We start from the raw sequence: 7,650 nt of genomic DNA, 5'->3' as shown, positions 1-7,650 counted from the left end.
TGGGCTGATGAGGTGTGAAGCACATGGAGAGAGACATCCAAGGAGCTGTGAGCATTCCCAGAGATGAGGAGGGGCAAGGAGGCGTAAGGGTCTGCAAGCCAGTGAAAGGGGAGGCAGGGCAGAAGGCCACACACAGAGGGGCTCCAGTGTGGCGGGCCCAGCGGGGACCAAGGAGGGAGCAGGGGACAAATACACCCTCCTCCCTCCTCCCACCCTCCCATCCGCCCGTGCCTCCCACTGAATGAGACCCACTGGAAGCTGCTGAGAACCCACTGCCCCGAGAACCCACTGGATGGGGCAGCCGGCGGGCAAGCCGAGATGAGCAGAGAGAGGACCTGGGGGCAACAAGTAGAGAATAATCCAAATAATGTGAACATGGCTTCACTCAGCAAATGTTTACTGAGCACAGCCATGGCCAGGCTTAGTTCTGGGCCTGGGGAACAGAGTGGTGACCAAGACAGACCAAGTCCCCACTCCACGGACGGGAGTGAGGCAGAGTAAGGGAGGTGATTGGACCACAGGAGATGTTTTAACCCAAGGAAGTCCCTACAGGGCAGTCAGAGACCATCAGCACAGATGGGGAAATGAGGCCTGGAGGGAGGCAAGGGCTTGCCCAAGGTCACCCAGCAAGTCAGTGGCACAGGGAAGCTCCCCCCCACCCCGCCCACCATTCTTCCAAGGCCCAGGAGGTTGCTCCTGAGATTCCCAGGCTGCCAGCACCTCCCTTGGCCTTCTGCACCCTCTGGTCATTCTGGGCTCTAAACCGAGTGTAGCAGGGTGGGCACAGCCAGTGAGGGAGCCCCCCATTGGGGAGTGGGCGTGTAGGGAGCGACGTGCTTGCATTCCCAGACAGGCCGGCACATTCCTGCCGAGGAGCCACTGTGCCACCCACCCTGCCCTGCCTGCTCCCCGGCACACAGAGCCATTGTCTGTCTGCCCCAGACACTCTGAGCAGCCGCTGCCCCCAGCCTCCAACACCGCCCCACGCCCGCCGGTTGGCAGGTGAGGCTCCACAAGCCGGAGCACCACTGTCCTGGTCCCGGGCCCCAAAGGGTAGCCACACAATCTATCTTGGAACCAAGCAAGGATCAGAGAGGGGAGATGACTTGCCCCAAGTCACAGAGGCCAAAATCCATATCCCTGGACCCCCAGTTAATTACTCTTCCTTAAGAATTCCTCCCTTGGGACTTCCCTGGTGGCACAGTGGTTAAGAATCCGCCTGCCAACGCAGGGGACATGGGTTCGAGCCCTGGTCTGGGAAGATCCCACATGCCGCGGACCAACTAAAGCCCGTGAGCCACAACTACTGAGGCTGCACTCTAGAGCCCACGAGCCACAACTACTGAGACAGCATGCCACAACTACTGAAGCCCATGTGCCTACAGCCCATGCTCCACAACAAGAGAAGCCACTGCAAATGAGAAGCCCCTGCACCGCAACGACACTTGCCGCAACTAGAGAAAAGCCCGCGCGCAGCAACAAAGACCCAACGCAGCCAAATAAATTAATTAATTAAAAAAAAAAAAAAAGAATTCCTCCCCTTCTTAACCCCTGCCCTGCTGGGCCACCGGACACCGCAGCTCACAGCTCCTCCCGCGGGCCAGGCCTGTGCTAGCTCTTGACAACCCCGGCTCACCTCACCCTGCCGGAGTGTGAATATCCCCATTTTACAGTCCAGGAAGCTGACGCAGGGAGGAAGGAGCTTGCCAAGGCCATCCAGTGAGGAGTACCCGAGATGAGATCTAGCCCAGGTCGTGAGTCCCAACCCACACCCTCCTCCTCCTGCAGGAATAGCTCCGAGCCCCATCCAGGGGGAAAGTGTTCACACAAATCCTCACGGCGAGGATGTGTGCCTGTTACACAAAGGCAGGGCAGCCTATCAGAGATGGTTCACTCATCTGTCACGTGGGTTCCCAGTCCACGTCCCAGGCAAGGCGCAGCTGGGAGCTGGGATGCAGGGTGAGGACTCAGGGCAGTCCTGGCCCTGGGGGAGATGGGCGCCCCTTCGAGAGAAAACAATAGGTGCAGGGCTTCCCTGGTGGCGCAGTGGTTAAGAATCCGTCTGCCAATACAGGGGACATGGGTTCGAGCCCTCTTCCGGGAAGATTCCACATGCCGCAGAGTAACTAAGCCCGTGCGCCACAACTACTGAATCTGCTCTCTGGAGCCCACGAGCCACAACTACTGAAGCCCGCGCGCCTAGGGCCCGTGCTGCGCAACAAGAGAAGCCACTGCAACGAGAAGTCCGCGCACCGCAACGAAGAGTAGCCCCCGCTCACCGCAACTAGAGAAAGCCTGCGCGCAGCAACGAAGACCCAACACAGCCAAAAATAAAAATAAATAAATTTATAAAAAGAAAACAATAGATGCAGATGGGGGGGTCAGATAATAAATGTTCTCTGGGCAGTAGGACTACCCTGTCTAAAATATCAACCCCTAGGGACTTCCCTGGTGGTCCAGTGGTTAAGATTCCGAGCTTCCACTGCAGGGGGCACAGGTTCGATCCCTGGTCTGGGAACTAAGATCCTGCCTGCCTCGTGGCATGGCCAAAAAGAAAAATCAACCCCTAAAATGACAACCTCCAATCCCCCTCCCCTGGTTTCTATTTCTCCTCAGCACTCACAACGACCTCTTCTAACCCCTGCAGTGTAGATCAGGACACGTGTCCTTATTTCCCTCCTAAGAGGCTTTGCACGCACTATCCTCCCGGGACCCCTCACAGAAGACTCAAGGCCCCTTTCCTCACTTCCTTCAGGGCTCATCTCCCTGACCCTGCGTCCATGGCTTCCTAGCTCTTCCCACTCTGATTTATCACACATTTACTTGTTTTTCTTGTTTAATGGCTGCCCGCCCCTGCTAGACTGGAAGGTGTATGAGGGTTGGGATTTTACCTCCTGCTGTATGAAGCAAAATCAAAACTGACAATTAGATTTTTTAGCTCAACGTACCCTCAAAACCGGCTCCAAGATCAAGACACAGGCCACTTCTGGCCCCCAGAGGTACCCTTCTCCCTCTGGTCAGTATCCAGTCCCTGCCCAAGGGGAACCAGCCGCCTGCTCTTGACCTTTACGCACGTGGAGCCACAGCGTGTGCTCCTTCCGCGCCCAGGCTTTTTGCCCGCCGAGCGAGATTCGTCCATGTAGCTGTCTGTGGGCAGTAAGGGGGACCGGTGGGTTTTAGCTTAAGCAACTGGGTGGGCAATGGTGCCACTTACTGAGCTGGAGACAGCCGGGGTGGAGCAGGTTTGGGGGTCCCAAGCTCTGTTTTGGGCCATGGGGGTAGAAGAGGAGGCCCGGCATGGGACTGGGTCAGACAGCATTGGCTCATCGATGCCGTTAAAGCCTCAGAGCAGGGAATGTGCAAGTTGGCCCTGCTACTGAGGGAGTCATCTCTTTCTGACACACATTCAGGGCCACCTGCTCTGGTCAGGCCTTCCCAACCGCTCCCCACTGGGAGGCCTCCGAAGGACCCAGTTTGGAAACTAACTCCTATTTCAGGAGAGGAGTTGGGGCCCAGCAAGGGAGAGTGGCTCACCCAAGATCACACAGCTGGTTAGGGTTCAGCCGGAACTCCTTGCTCTGCCTTGAAGACCCCTGCCCAACCTTCTACGTGTGCCAGATCGACTGGGAGCAGCCCGACGGGCACCCAGGTGAGGGTCTAGCCCACAGTGAGGGTCTGGGTTAGCTGGGAGGTATTCAGAGTAGCAGAGTAACCCATGAAGGCTCCCTGTAGGAAGCAGGCCTGGTGCTGGGCCAGAGGAGCCGGGGGCAGGGTAACCCTCACCTGAGGTCATGTCTCCCCAGCACTGACCTCGCAGCTCCGGGCCACACAGCTGGAAGACTAGGCAAGCCGAGGCAGGGCCAGGTAGGCGGCTGGAAATAGGTCACCAGCCCCAAGACCAACCACCTCCAGCAGCCAAAGGCCCCTGGAAGATGACTGGCTCCCGTGTGCCTTGGACGCCAGAGTGAGAAGCTATCAGGGTGGGGAAGGTGCCCATTGCTGATGGTCCAAGTGCCTCATTTTACAGATAGGGAAACTGAGGCCTGGAGAGGGCAGCACCACCCCCCAAGCTTACACAGCAGGTGAGGGGCAGATCCTGGGAGGAACCCCGCCCTCCGAGTGTGTTCCCTGGGACACTATGCCCAGCCGAGGGCCACGGTTCCCAGTCCCCTGTCGGGTTAGGGTGGTAGGGGAGACATGAGGGATGGAGGAGGGCTGGGTTCAGGAGAGGGACCTGGAGGCTGCAAGGCCAGGCGGTCCAGGCCCCCAGGAACTCACAGTCTGGTGGGGGGAGGGGGGGAGGGAGTACAGCTCAGATTGTATCTGCATTTATCATCTGTCCTCACACAGGATGTAAGCCCCCTGTGGGCAGGGTTTCACTCACAGCTGGAGCCCAGCACCTAGTGCAATGCCTGGCACATAGTAGGTGCTCAATAAATACTTGAATCAGTGACTGAATCCATAGAAGGGCAGAGCAGGACTCTAAAACTGTCCTCCTCTGTACACATGATGGCATTGAAGACCAGGGTTGGGGGACGTGGTCTGAACCCACTTCCCATTCTTCTCCTCCCCCCCATCAGCCTGCCCTGCTTTGGGCGTCCCCAGACCAAGGTCCCTCCCAACTCAGTCCTGACTTCCACCCTGTTCCCTGCCTCTTCCCACAGCTCTTCCTTCCCCGGGGGCTTTTTGGGAGCAAGCGGGAGGAATTCCTGGCCACAAGTCAGGGGAGGTGCCCCGGCAGGCGGAAGGCAGCGAGCACACGCCAGGGACCGCTCCAAATTCCAGCTCCCACAAGCCTCTGGGAGCGAGCCAAGTGGGGCCACGGTGGGGGGAGGTGGGGAGGCCCTCCCTACAGGAGGCAGGAGGGCACAGCGGAGCCTGGGGGAGGGCCAGGGGGCTGCAGAAGCAGACGGTCAGAGTGAACGTGGTCAGGGTCCCACAGGAGGATAGCTCACCGCCTCCAATACCCTGATGGGAAGACTGAGGCTCCCTGACGTCAAACTCTGAGCTCCTGACCCGGGATGCTGTGGGGCAGGGGGGCGGGGGGATAGTCTGTGACCAGACACCAAGCGTCTGGGGGAGAAGAGGGGTGTCTAAGGGGCTGGATAACATGAGACCCCGTGCAAAGATCTGTGGACCGGCAGCGGGAAGTTGTGGGTGAAGGGTTCTTGGACTGCCCTTGTCCTCAGTGGGTCCAGGAAAGCCCTCCCTCCCTGGCTGCGCCCAGAGTCCCCACTTGTTCGTGGGGGCGGGAGGGTTGCCCTCGGTGGGCCCAGCACTCTCAGCCACTGTGAGTTTCGTGGGCAACGGGGCGTCCCAGGGAGGGAAGGGGGTGGCAGAGTTTGTGGAAGGCTCTTAACCTGGCTTTTTCTGGGTCCCCCTCGCAGTCCCGGGTCAGGGCCAGGTGCCATGAACTCAGACAGTGGCCCCTGCCCCTCTGTCAGCACCAGAGCTGCCGCCAACACACACACCAGCGCACCCGGCCTGCTACAGCACCACCCCGCCCCCTCCCCAGTGGCTCCTCCTGCCCCACCCCCGGCTCCTGTGGCATCCTCAACACAAGGTGTGGCATCGGACCTACAGGCAACTGGATCCAGACTTCCAGGACCACAGCATCTTGGAACTAGAAAATTTTAGAACCATGGGTTCTTACAATCAGAAAATTCCAGGACCATCAAATATCGGAACATTTTCATTCCAGGCCCCCAAGGCTCTTAGAACCAAATAATTTCAGAGATGCAGCATCTTGCAACCAAAGATCAGAACCACAGAAACTTGGATTTCCATGGTTTGGAGTTCTGGGAGCAAGGGCTCTTAGAAGCAGAAAATTCCCAAACAACAATCTTATTATCCCAGAGGACATGAGCCCTGGGTTCTTCCCACCACCCAGACTAACAGACATCCAGGAACCAGCCAGGCCTTGGTGGGGTCGTTCCACAGTCCCCTGCCTTGGGGAGGTCTCTCTGCTCCTGGAACAGCAAAGGCAGGAAGGGAGACGGGGAAGAGAGGGGGCGCTTCTGAGCAAACCGAAGGAGAGAGGGTCTCTCCTCCAGGCCCTGGGTGGCTTCCTTTGCTGAGAGAGAAGCAGAAGAGAAAGAAAGCCCTTGATGCCACAGGTTTGGGCGGCGGGTGTGTGGTCACAGGGGGTGGCAGGATCTACCCCCTCCCTGGCTGCAGGAGCTTGGAATTTTCTCCTGGCAGGAAGGGCCCACCCTCCTAGGAATGGAAAACAGTCCTTGGCATCTGGCCCCCGAGGCATACAAGATTTTGACAATCAAGCATTATTATCCGACCTGCCTCACCCCAGCCCAGTGCAGAGGGGAAACCAAGGCAGGCGGGGTCTCTGTCTAAACCAAGAACCTGAATCTGCCCCTGGCAGATTCCAGCCATCCCCTTTCCTGACCGTGGAATGTCAGAGCTGAGACAACCACTGGGGAGAAGCCTGGGTCAGACCTGGCAGGGCACGTGGGACCTGAGACCAGAGAGGGCAGCCATTTACCCAAAGTCACCCAACACAGTGCAGCAGAGTCCCTTATTGCTTCCCCTAAGGCTCACTTCTAGGGCCTCCTCCTCCAGGAAGTCTTCCCAGATCATGTTCCCCTGGACCTCTTTGCCCCTTGAGACTTTACTGTTCCACCAAGCAGAGTGCTCTTAATTACTCAGGCTTTGTTTTCTAAGTATTTTGTACAAAAATGTCTCATCTTCCCAGCCTATGCTGTGAGGGTGTCTCCCCGCTGGCCTGGAACCAGAAGTCTTGAGCTGAGGCCTCCACGCCCCCACTCAGACACCTCCATGGCTCCCCACTGCCCAGGGACAAAGTCTAAGGCAGCCTGGCACTCAGTTAGAGCTTTGTGGCTGCACTCCAGCCTCATCCCTTGATCCCACCAGGCATGGGTCTCACTGAGTTCCTGGCAGCCCCCGCCAGGCCATCTCTCTGCAGCCCACTCCCCTCCCCCTCCGTCCCCAGCCGGAGCATCCTCATCTCTAAGGCTTCAGCAAGGCCACCTGCCTGGGGCCAGTGCCTCCTCTGCGCCACCTTGGATTTCCTCACTGCACTGCCAGTGGCAGCCTCTGCCCAGACACCCACTCCCCAAGTCTGGGGAGGCTGGACTGGGTCTCACCCAATCTGGGTCTTAGACCGACACCAATAGTGAGTCTTTACTGAGGGCCCACCGCTGGTCTCGGCCCCTCACATGCCTTTGCTCATCAAATCCCAGCAAGAGCCATAGGAATAGATTCCGGTCTGATCATGCCCATTTTTCAGATGATGAGACCAAGGCACAGTGTGCCTGAATTGCTTCCTCAGAGTCACACAGTCAGTGGCAGAGCTGGGATAGGTGCCCTGAAAGCCCGGCTCCAGAGCCCACGTGCTGTCCCATTAGGTTGCATTGTCCTGGGAGAGGGAAGGACAGAAGCACTGGGCCCACAGCACTGGGGAGTCTCGGGGCATCCTGGAGCCAGAGACCGCCTAGCTCGACCGCCTAAAGCTCCGAGAAGGCATGGCCCTTGTTTCAGGATCCCCTCGGCCCACATAATTATACACAGAGAGAGACACACAGAAAGTCACACATACGCACACAGACTTGGACGCAAGCCCCCAGCCCCTGGGACCGGCTGCAGGAAGTCCTCAGCTGCCCAAGCCTTTTTCAC

This window comes from Balaenoptera physalus, assembly GCF_965194825.1.
Source record: "Balaenoptera physalus genome assembly, chromosome: 13".
Classification (NCBI taxonomy): Eukaryota; Metazoa; Chordata; class Mammalia; order Artiodactyla; family Balaenopteridae; genus Balaenoptera; species Balaenoptera physalus.
This window is presented reverse-complemented; position numbering follows the sequence as displayed.